Source organism: Myotis lucifugus, unplaced genomic scaffold, assembly GCF_000147115.1.
Source record: "Myotis lucifugus unplaced genomic scaffold, Myoluc2.0 scaffold_4, whole genome shotgun sequence".
Taxonomy (NCBI): domain Eukaryota; kingdom Metazoa; phylum Chordata; class Mammalia; order Chiroptera; family Vespertilionidae; genus Myotis; species Myotis lucifugus.
The window spans coordinates 7,318,030-7,329,429 of record NW_005871052.1 but is presented as its reverse complement, the minus strand read 5'-3'; the positions used below and the strand labels follow the sequence as shown (position 1 = coordinate 7,329,429).

The 11,400-nt window shown below is 41.7% G+C and overlaps 1 pseudogene; it reads left to right on the top strand.

The window, feature by feature from the left end:
- The first annotated feature begins 7,261 nt into the window (after positions 1-7,261).
- LOC102424457 lies at positions 7,262-8,567 on the top strand (annotated as a pseudogene).
- Positions 8,568-11,400: the final 2,833 nt, after the last annotated feature.

Genomic DNA, 11,400 nt, shown 5'->3' with positions numbered 1-11,400 from the left:
CACAAAATTAACACCCAGAAATCTATGGCCTTTTTATACACCAATTATGAACTCAGAGAAAGAGAAATGAAAAAAACAATCCTATTTACCATTGCTTCAAAACAATTAAGATACCTAGGAATAAACTTAACTAAGGAGTTAAAAAACCTGTACTCAGAAAACTACAGGACATTGAAAAAAGAGATAGAGGAAGACATAAACAAATGGAAGAACATACCATGTTCATGGATTGGTAGAATCAACATCATTAAAATATCCATACTACCCAAATCAATCTACAGATTCAATGCAATCCCTATTAAAATACCAATGGCATATTTCAAAGATCTAGAACAACCTCTCCAAAAATTCATCTGTAAGAAAAAAAGTCCCCGAATACCCAAAGCAATCCTGAGAAAGAAGAACAACGTTGGAAGGATCACAATACCAGATATCATGCTATATAACCAAGCCTCGGTTCTCAAAACTTCCTAGTTCTGGCACAAGAACAGACATATAGAACAATGGAACAGAACAGAGAGCCCAGAAATGGACCCAAGCCATTATGATCAATTAATATTTGACAAAGGTGGCAAGAGCATACCATGGAGTCAAGACAGTCTCTTCAATAAATGGTGCTGGGAAATTTGGTCAAATACATACAAAAAATGAAACTAGACCACCAACTTACACCATACACAACAGCAAACTCAAAATGGCTAAAGGACCTAAACATAAGACGGGAAACCATAAATATCCTACAAGACTCCATAGGCAGCAAAATCTCAGACATATGCTGAAGCAATATCTTTACAGACACAGCTTCTAGGGCAATGGAGATTAAGGAGAAAATAAACAAATGGGAATACATCAAAATAAAAAGCATCTGCACAGCAAGAAACCATCAACAAAACAGCAAGAAAGCCCACTGCATGGGAGAACATATTTGCCAATGATATTTCTGATAAGTGTTTAATCTCCAACATTTACAGAGAACTCATAAAACTTAACAAAAGGAAGATAAACAACCCAATCAAAAAATGGGTAACGGATCTAAATACATACTTTTCAAAAGAGGACATAAGGAAGGCATGTGAAAACATGCTCAAAGTCACTAATCATCCAAGAGATGCAAATCAAAACAACAATGAGATACGATCTCACACCTGTCAGAATAGCTATCATCAACAAATCAACAAACAACAAGTGCTGGCAAGGATGTGGAGAAAAAGGAACCCTTGTGCACTGCTGGTGGGAATGCAGACTGGTGCAGCTACTGTGGAAAACAGTATGGAGTTTCCTCAAAAAACTAAAAATGGAACTCCCATTTGACCCTGTGATCCCACTTCTAGGAATATATCCCAAGAAACCAGAAACACCAATCAGAAAGGATATATGCACCCCTATGTTAATAGCAGCAAAACTTACCATAGCTAAGATTTGGAAACAACCTATGTGCCCATCAGCAGATGAGTGGATTAAAATCCTGTGGTACAGCTACACAATGGAATACTATGCTGCAGTAAGAAAGAAGGAATTCTTACCATTTGCAACAGCATGGATGGAACTGGAGAGCATAATGCTAAGCGAAATAAGCCAGTCAGAGAAAGATAAATATCACATGATTTCACTCATATGTGGAATATAATGAACAACATAAACTGATGGACAAAAATAGATCCAGAGACAGAGAAGCATTGATCAGACTGTCAAACCTCAGAGGGAAGGTAGGGGAGGGTGTGGGTCAGGGAGAGAGATCAACCAAAGTACTTGTATGCATGCCTATAAGCCTAACCAATGGGCACAGACACCAGGGGGGTGATGGCATGAGTCAGGGGGTGGGGAGACATTAGGGGGATAAGGACACATAAGTAATACCGTAATCAATAAAGAAAAAAATTTTTAAAAATAAACTTATGTTCAATGACATAGAACGAACTCATTGGCCCAAGAGAGAAAGGAGAAAGATGCTGATGCTCTCCAGACCGAATCAAACCATTGAAATGTACAGGGAGCAGAACATGTATACTTTTCTATAAGGTTTCATCAAACCACCCTGGGATAAGGATGAAAACAAGAAGGGAGAGTAAGAATATAAAGGGCCTAGTAGTCTGTGGTACAGGATAAGACTACTGTGGAAGATTGGTAGAACAGGGATGGTTGTTCTAAAAAGCAGGATCACAGTATAGTATTCCATGGTGTAAATGTACTATGCAGCAGTAAAAAAAGAAAAGATCTTCTTACCCCTTTTGAGAGAGCATGGGAGGGTCCTGGGGGAGTATTATGCTAAGCAAAATAAAGCCCAGTCAGAAAAAGACCAGTATCACATGATCTCACTCATATGTGGGTATCTAAATGAACAAAATAAACTGATGTACAATATAGATCCCAAAGACATAGAAGCATGGAACAGACTGCAGAATCTCAGAGGGAAGGTGGGGGAGGGTGCGTGGGTGGGAAGAGATCAACCAAAGAACTTGTATACATATATGCATAACCCATGGACACAGACAATAGGGTGGTGAAGGCCTGGGGAGGGGGAGGGAGGGATAGAAGAGGTCAATGGGGGGGGGGGGCGGGAGGGAAGGAACATATGTAATACTTTCAACAATAAAGAATTTAAAAATAAATAATTAAAAAGTAGGATTAAATCACTGTGGAAGGAAGGGAGCAAATTTCTTAAAGCAAATTTAAATTCCTTTTAGTAAAGTAAAAAAAAATATGATGTTCTATAAGACAGAATTAAACTCTGTTTTTATAGTTAATAAAGGGCATTGATATGTATTGTCTCATTTGCTTTTTTACTTCACCCTAAAGGTTGGGTCAGACCATCTTCCCACAAAAGCCTCTGAAGTAATTTGCAGCTGCCCTTGATGGTTGCTAAGCAACAGTGTAGCAGCTGCCTAATGTACCTTTCCCTTTTGGTATTAACCCCTGAGTATCTAGAAGGGAAAAATACATACACACATAAAAACTGGGGAGCAAATTGAGACAGTGTCATCAAACGCTAGGTGGGAAACTGTGGGAGATAACCACATAGACCTTAAAAATAAAGAGAAGATTGCAAGTAGTTGGAGAATAATAGTTATGTGGAAGAAGCAAAACTCACAAAGGCACAGTCCTATAGAATTAAAGCCTCATGTCCAAGGCCCCACAAGACCTTTGAGTCCTCCTAGACATCCCTAACTAGTGGTGCCTGAACACATTTGGTGAAAAATCAGTAGCTTTAACTTCCTAGGAAATCCATTTCATTTTCCCATAATTTTAGTATTTTTATTTTTATTTTGAGCTTACCTCCCTCCTCCCATAGTTTCCACTCAATAGCCCAAGTTCTGTCTTCTAGAGCACAGGTTGGAAAACTAGTGCTTGCATATCCACCCTACTCCCTAATTTTTCACAGTGTGAGCTAAGAATGATCTGTACATTGTTAAATGGTCAAAAAAATCAAAAGAAAACATATTTTGTGACATATGAAAAATTATATGAAATTCATATTTCAGTCCATAAATAAAGTTTTGTTGGAACACAGCATGTTCATTCATTTCCATATTGTCTATGACTATTTTCCTGCTACTGCAGCAGAGTTGAGTGGCTGAAACAAAACCTATGGCTCTCAGAGCCTAAAATATTTACTATCTGCCACTTTATAGAAGTTTGATGATCGCTGGTGTAGAGCAACAAAGAATCAGTTTTGAATAAGACTCTGCTTACGTACAAATGTAATGGGAATGCCAGATATGAAAAGGTGTTTAGAGACCTCACAAAGAATCCCAAATTCTCAAAGGGAGGGAGTGGACTGGTGCCAAAGTCCTCTGAGCTCACAAATGTTAAGCTACTTTTCTTGGCATTGAAGGATAAGGAGTAGATTTAGCTTGTATAGAACTGTGGGGAGTCTCCAAGAAGAATAAGAGAACAGCTGGGAAAGAAGGCTGAGATCAGAGTGTGAAAGGCCTTGAATACCAAATACTTGGCCATCCTGAAACTACTAGGTTTCAAATTGGGATAGGGTTGAGTGATAGGGTAAAAGAAGGAGTTCAGGAAGATGATTCATGCTTCCAGACATCTCCCTAGTTCTATTCCAGCTCTAGACAAGTTGCAGTGATCTGAGAATTTTAGGTCATTCAGGTCACTGGGGTTCAGAAACATCTCAATATAGGTATCCTAGACTGAACACAATCTAGATGGAAGCCAGGATAGTACAATAAATAAAATAAATATATTGAGTCTGTTTCAAAGGATTTCTATAAGAGGACTCTCATCACATCTTTATCTGATTCTTACTCACTTTTCAGGACCTAACTCAACCATATCTCTGCTGGGGCTCGTGCCCTCCTCTGAACTCTTAAAGCACTTCTTTGTGCCACTCATGTGGTCCTCACTCTACCATGTCTAGTAGTGTAATAATTTTTGTGTGTAAAAATGGCCTTGAGTTCCTAGAAGAAAGAGATCCTAAGTAGTACCTCCCCGTGTTCCCATGGTATCTGGTTGGTTGGTAAAGACATTGATTCAATGAGCTAGTGGTCCCTCTGTGTGGAGAGGTCCTTACTTAGGATACGTCAGGCACTTTGGTAACTGTCTCAGCTATAGCCTTTCTAAACTGGATAGTCCGGGAAGAGGTGAAACCTAGTGATATATTCCAGCAAGTCCTTAGCTATAATGACCATGCAAATAGCAGCTAGCTCTTTCTGGCTCTGATATCATAAAGACACTGGCTCCCCATCATTCCTGCTATCATGAGCTCATGGATGAATGCCCTGGTCAGGAAGACAAAGCCCACAATTCTTGTTCCAAGCATCCAGTCCCATTTTCCATGGCCTCTGTTGATCCTGGACCCAGCCTTCAGTCTGGACTCAACAGATTCAAGGCAAAAATAGGCCCTTGGCTGAGAGGGCTGGCTTTCCACAAAGTGCTCTTTCCCCCAACAGCCAAAGCAAATGGTGTTGGCCGGGGCTAAAAGCCAGCCAACTGCTCCTGACCTCGACTGGCCAGCACGAAGGAGGCCCAGGACAAACAATGCATGGACAGTTCTGCTATTTCATTCCTTCTCATTCCTCAAACATCAGATTTCCTTTCAGTGAATCAAAACAATGAAATAGAACTAAAGTCAGCTCTAGACTCTAGAAAAAATGTCAAAGACCTCCCATGGGCCTCAATTGCTGAGAGATTCACCTCCACTCTTCTTAGCCTCTTAATCATGCCCAAGTCCACAAGCCACCTTCTGGAGTCTCTCTGTTTAAACTTATTTGTTCTTTGATCCATTGGTTGTTTAAGGACATGTTGTTTGGGCTCCACGTATTTGTGTTTTTCCCCCAGTTTTCTTCCTACAGTCAATTTCTAGTTTTGTGACATTGTGTTCAGAAAAGAAGCTTGATATGATTTCAATCTTCTTGAATTTATTGAGGTTTGTTTTGTGGCCTAATATGTGACCTTTCCTGGACAATGTTCCATGTGCACTTAAAAATGCACTTTTCATTTTTTGGATGAAATGTTCTATGCATTTCTATCAAGTCAATTTGATATAATGTGATATTGAAGGTAATCATTTCCTTATTTTCTGTCTGGATGATCTATCCCTTGATGTGAATGTGAATTTAAATCCTCTACTATTATGATACTAGAGGCCCAATGCACGAAATTCATGCAAGAGTAGGCCTTCCTTCCCCCGGCTGCTGACAGCGGCTTCCCTTCGGGACCCAGGACTCGGGCTTCCCTCCAGTCACCAGCAGGCACCCGGGACCTGGGCTTCCCTCACAGCCGCAGCATCATCCAGAAGGCTGTCTGGAAGGACATTGGAAGGACGTCTGGTCTAATTAGCATATTATGCTTTTATTATTATAGATTACTATTAATTTCTCCTTTTATAAACATTAATATTTTCTTTATACCAGTATATTTAGGTGCTCATATGTTGAGTATATAGATATTTGTGATTATTATATCCTCTTATTAGGTTGAGCCTTTTAAAATTATGTAATGCCCTTTTCTTTGTCTTTTTTCTTTGTTTGAAAGTCTATTTTGTCTGATATGAGCATTGCCACCCCAGCTTTCTTTTTGTTTCTATATGCTTGGAATATCTTTTTCCATTCCTCACTTTCTGTCTGTATGGGTCTTCCCATTTAAAATAAGTCTCTTGTAAGCAGCATAAAGATGGGTCCTCTTTTTCCTCTGCTTCCTTAGGGGAGAGGGAGGAAGAATGCAGGAATGAGACAAGTACCCACTGTTCTTGCTGGCTCGCAGGCCAAGCTGAGAGTCAAAACAGAGTTCAACCAAGCATTTTTCTTGAATTAAGTAGCCAGCCTCCCTTCATCACAGTGGGGCAGGGGCCAGGTTTCAGACACTGGCTGAGAGGGCTATAGATAGAGGAAGAAGAGGAAGGGGGAAGGAAAAGGATAGTTAGAAAGGCCTGGCAGAGAGAGTGGGAAGTATTTTTTATCTAACATAACAAAAATCTCTCTGAAAGAGTGACTTTTGGCTGATGACTGAGAGTGGAAGATTGGCAAAATCTTATCAGGGGTAAAGCTAGAAAAGTCAGTGACTCTAGAATGATATTTTCTTATCAATGCACTTAGAAATCACTCTCCTCTCCCAGGCTTGGGTGAGTTGTTGATTTAGAAGAAACCTGGAACTAGAAGGGATTACTATCAAAAGGGAATCATCCTTAATCAGAGATATTCAACATCTGAGTCAAAGTACTAAATCAGCATCCTCTTTGGTATTCAGGTTCCTTCTAATAGTAATTGAAGACATTTGACAATAATAATAAATACCAGGTACTTAGCACTAAATATGTGTCTGGCAATATTCTATTCCCAAACTATGCACCAAGGCACTCCAGGATACCATAGCCAATTCACAGGGGTATTGTAAGATATTTTTAATTTTTGAGGGAAACAACAGAGACATCTGTAGGATGTGATATAAACTATTAAATTTTTGTACACAATTACTTAATAAACAGAAGTGTTAAGTATTTCAGCTCAGGGATGCTGCAAGAACAATTAGTGACACACTAAGGGCGCAGCAAACCAAGAAACTTTGGGAATCTTTGCTATATGCATTATATGAATTATCTCAGACAGTCCTCAAACCTCATGGGGTAGGTCTTAATATTGTTTCCCTTTTATGGATAAAGAAACCAAAACTTCAAGGTATCCAGCTAAGTGATGGCAGAGCAGAGGTAAAAACCTAGATGTGAATCTTGTGGGAAGAGCTGAAGCAGGCGCTCTTGGCTCAGCATGGCACACTGCAATCCGTTGAAGGAATGCACCGCGGAGTCACCATCATGCCTGGGCATTTACAGGAAAGCTTCGGCTGCTGCGTGGTCACCAACCCATTCGACCAGTTATTTGACGACGAATCGGACCCCTTCGAGGCATTGAAAGCAGCAGAGAACAAGAACAAAGAAGCCAATGGGGGTAGGGGGGCGGGGGCCCGTTTTGGGGGCCCTGGGGCCAGGAGCACAGCTCAGGCACAGCCCAGACCAACTCCAATGCAGCAGGCAAATAGCTGTGTAAAGAGTCCCAGAAAGAACGCAAGAACCCATTGCCTTCCAACATAGCGGTGGCTGACAAGAAAGAGGAGACACAGCCACCCCTGTGGTGCTTAAGAAAGAAGGAATAACACGTGTTGGAAGAAAACGGGATCAACAACTTCAGGGTGAAGGGAAAAATAATTGATAGGAGACCACAACGGCGACCACCTCGTGAACGATGATTTGAAAAGTCACTTGAAGAAAAAGGTGAAGGAGGAGAATTTTAAGTTGATAGACCTATTGTTCACCGGCCTATCCGAGGCTGTGGTGGTCTTGGAAGAGGTTGAGGACCCGGTGAACGTGGAATGGGCCGAGGAGATGGATTTGATTCTCGTGGCAAACGTGAATTTAATAGGCATAGTGTAAGTGATAGATCTTTCTCACATTACAGTGGCCTGAAGCATGAGGTCAAACATGGAGGTAGCGGATCTCACAACTGGGGAACTGTCAAAGATGAATTAACTGACTTGGAGCAACCAAATGTGACTGAGGAAATACCTGAAGTTGAAGAACATCCAGTTGCAAACACTGAAAATAAGGAAAACAAAGTTGAAGAAGTAAAGGAAGAGGGTCCAAAAGAAATGACTTTGGATGAGTGGAAGGCTATTCAAAATAAGGACCAGGCAAAAGTAGAATTTAATATCCGAAAACCAAATGAAGGTACTAATGGTCAGTGGAAGAAGGGATTTGTTCTTCATAAGTCAAAGGGTAAAGAAGCTTACGCTGAAGATTCAGTTATGGACCATCATTTCAGGAAGCCAGAAAATCATATAATGTCTCAGCTGGAGATCAATTTTAGAGACCTTGGCTGCCCAGGACATGATGGCAAGGGAGGGCAAGGTGGCCGTGGGTGTGCTGGACTGACAAGTCAAGTGCTTCTGCTCCTGATGTAGATGACCCAGAGGCATTCTCAGCTCTGGAATAACTAGCTGCCATAAGGCAACCCTGGTTCCTTTGTGGACCCTACTTCTCTGAGGTTTTGCATGCTTCAGGATCTCAACAGTCTAAGAAATTAAAAAAAAGACTGTCATTCATACCATTCACACATACAGTCTGAATTTTATGTTTTGAAAATGAACTTCTCTCGTTACACAGAAGTAACAATACGGTAGTCAGTTTTGTATTTAGAAATGTATTGGTAACAGTGATGTTGTCATAATTTTCAGAGATTATGCATTACTTCATGGATATTTTATATTGCTTCTTGCAAATATGCATTTCCAAACTTGAAATATAGGTGTGAACATGTGTACCAGTTAAAAAAAACACCTAGATATGGCAGATATCATAGACTGTGCTCTTAAACCATTTGCAACTAACTTCTTATAATTAGCTTTATCCACTGTCTTCGTTTCATATGCAACTTTGAAGAATGCCTTGATATGACAGTGAATGCCTTTGTGTTGTGAAAGTAGTGTTAACCCTTCTGGAAGTCCAGAATTTTATCTCTAAATCAACACATACACATAAGAAGCATATTTTACAAATATGAGGCATATGATGAAATTGGGACTGCCTTTAAGCTATTTGAACTTTTCAACTGCTTTTGAACTAATTATCAAGAGACCTCCCATGCTTCCTATAATATAACCCTAAATGTTACTTATCCTGAATCACTAAAGTTCACTCTTATGTTATGGTGTGAGAAACAATGTTCTCTGTCTCACTGGATATAAAAAAGAAGCATCAAGTCTCAGTTGCCACTGCTCCCTGAGGGAAACCAAACCAAAGACAAGGCCAACATACAGAGGATGGTAGTCAAGAGAATCACAGATAAAAGGAGTAGTCATGACTGAACCATGATTAAAGTCCCTCCTCAAGACTTCCCAATTATGTGAGCCAATAAGGCCCTGGTTTATTTCAGTCAGTTTAAGTTGGGTTTTCTGTATTTTGCAACCAAAATTATCCTGAATAATAGTTACTCTCCTAAAACACCTAGCACAATCTTTGGTATACTCATCCATAAAGCCCAATCCCAATGTCAGTTCCCTAAAAAAGCTTGCTCTAAACCCCCAAACAGAATTTGTTTCTCTATCCGTTCATAGCTTATTATATATAACTTTATAATCTAATCTAATAAAAGAGAAACATGCAAATTGACCGCACCTCCACTATGCCCCAAGCCACGCCCACCAGCCCGTCAGAGCGACTATATGCAAATTAACTCAACCAAGATGGTGGCTGGCAGCCACGGAGCTGGAGCAAGCAGGAGGCTTGGTTGCCCCGACGATGGAGGAAGCCAAGCTTCCCGCCTGCCCTGGCTGGCTGTGGCCTCCGCTCAAGGCAACAAAGTTTCAATTATAGAAGATAAATAAATCCCAGATACCTGCTTCCAGCCAGCTTCCACTGGGAGCCTGGGTAGCTGGGGGCCTTGGCCAGCCTGCAAACAGCCATCAGCCCCTCACCCAGACTGGCCAGGCACCCCAGCAGGACCCCCCACCCTGAAGGGGCTGTGGTCAGTCTTAAAACGGCCCTCAGCCCCTCACCCAGGCTGGCCAGGCACCCCAGTGGGACCCCCTCCCTGATCCAGGATACCCTTAGGGCAAACCAGCCGGCCCCCACCCATGCACCAGGCCTCTATCCTATATAATAAAAGGGTAATATGCAAATTGACCCTAACAGCAGAACAACTGGGAATGACTGGTCGCTATGACACACACTGACCACCGGGAGCAGACGCTCAATGCAGGAACTGCCCCCCTCGTGGTCAGTGCGCTCCCACAGGGGGAGCTCTGCTCTGCCATAAGCCAGGCTGATGGCTGCCAGTACAGCGGTGGTGGTGGGAGCCTCTTCCGCCTCCTCAGCAGCGCTAAGGATGTCCAACTGCAGCTAGGCCTGCTCCCCGCTGGCAAGTGGACATCCCCCGAGGGCTCCCGAGCTGCCAGAGGGATGTCTGACTGCCAGCTTAGGCCCAATCCCCCAGGGAGCGGTCCTAAGCCAGCAGGTGATCATCCCTCGAGGGGTCCCAGACTGCGAGAGGGCACAGGCCGGGCTGAGGGACCCCCCCTCCCGAGTGCACAAATTTTTGTGCATCGGGCCTCTAGTATATCACATTGGGTTATTTATTTACATTTACTTCTTTACCTATAATCTCTCCCACTGTAAGGTGAATCTGTGGTGCCTTATATAATAGCTACCATGTAGGAGACGTATCATAAGCATGTTTTGATCTCAACTGAAATAAAATAGTAATCATTTAATTAATGTTAGTTCAGTTCTCCTTCCTCTGGTAGGCAGAATGATACCTGGCAGGCCCTATTCTTTCTGTAAACTCTGAGGGCTCATGGACCTGACCCACTCCAGATCCAGACACATACAGAACAACTGCAAATGGAAATACTCGATCACTGTTCCTGCATCCAACACCTTGCACCAAACCTGACAAAAATTAATCAAGAGTTTGCTGGGACAAGCCATATATCCCACTGAACTCAACCAAGACAGTAGCAGCACAATAATGGCAGCCACAAAAGCAGCTAACTTTTCAAATAGAACAGTACGAAGTCATTTTCGGGAAGTTCCCAAAAATATGCCCATTCAATTCTCTCCTGTCTACCTCATCTCCAAGTCTGCAATTCTACCATAGGAAATTAGTTGTTACCTGAGGTCTTTGGCCTTTTTCAACTACCTGTTCCTCTTTGTATAGTTGTTCCCCCATCTTCTGAACTCCCACTTTGCTTTTTACATTCTTCCATTATCATTTCTCTTGTTGGCTTATATATGTATCTGTATATGTATCTGTCTTCCCCACTAGACTAGGAGCTCCTTAAGGGTAAGAATTGTGTTTTCTCGGTCTGCATCCCATGGATCTAGCATAGCACCTAAAACAGAATGGGTGCTGAGAATGTATTTTTTGAAATGAATTATTGATTGAATCCCCCTCAAAATAA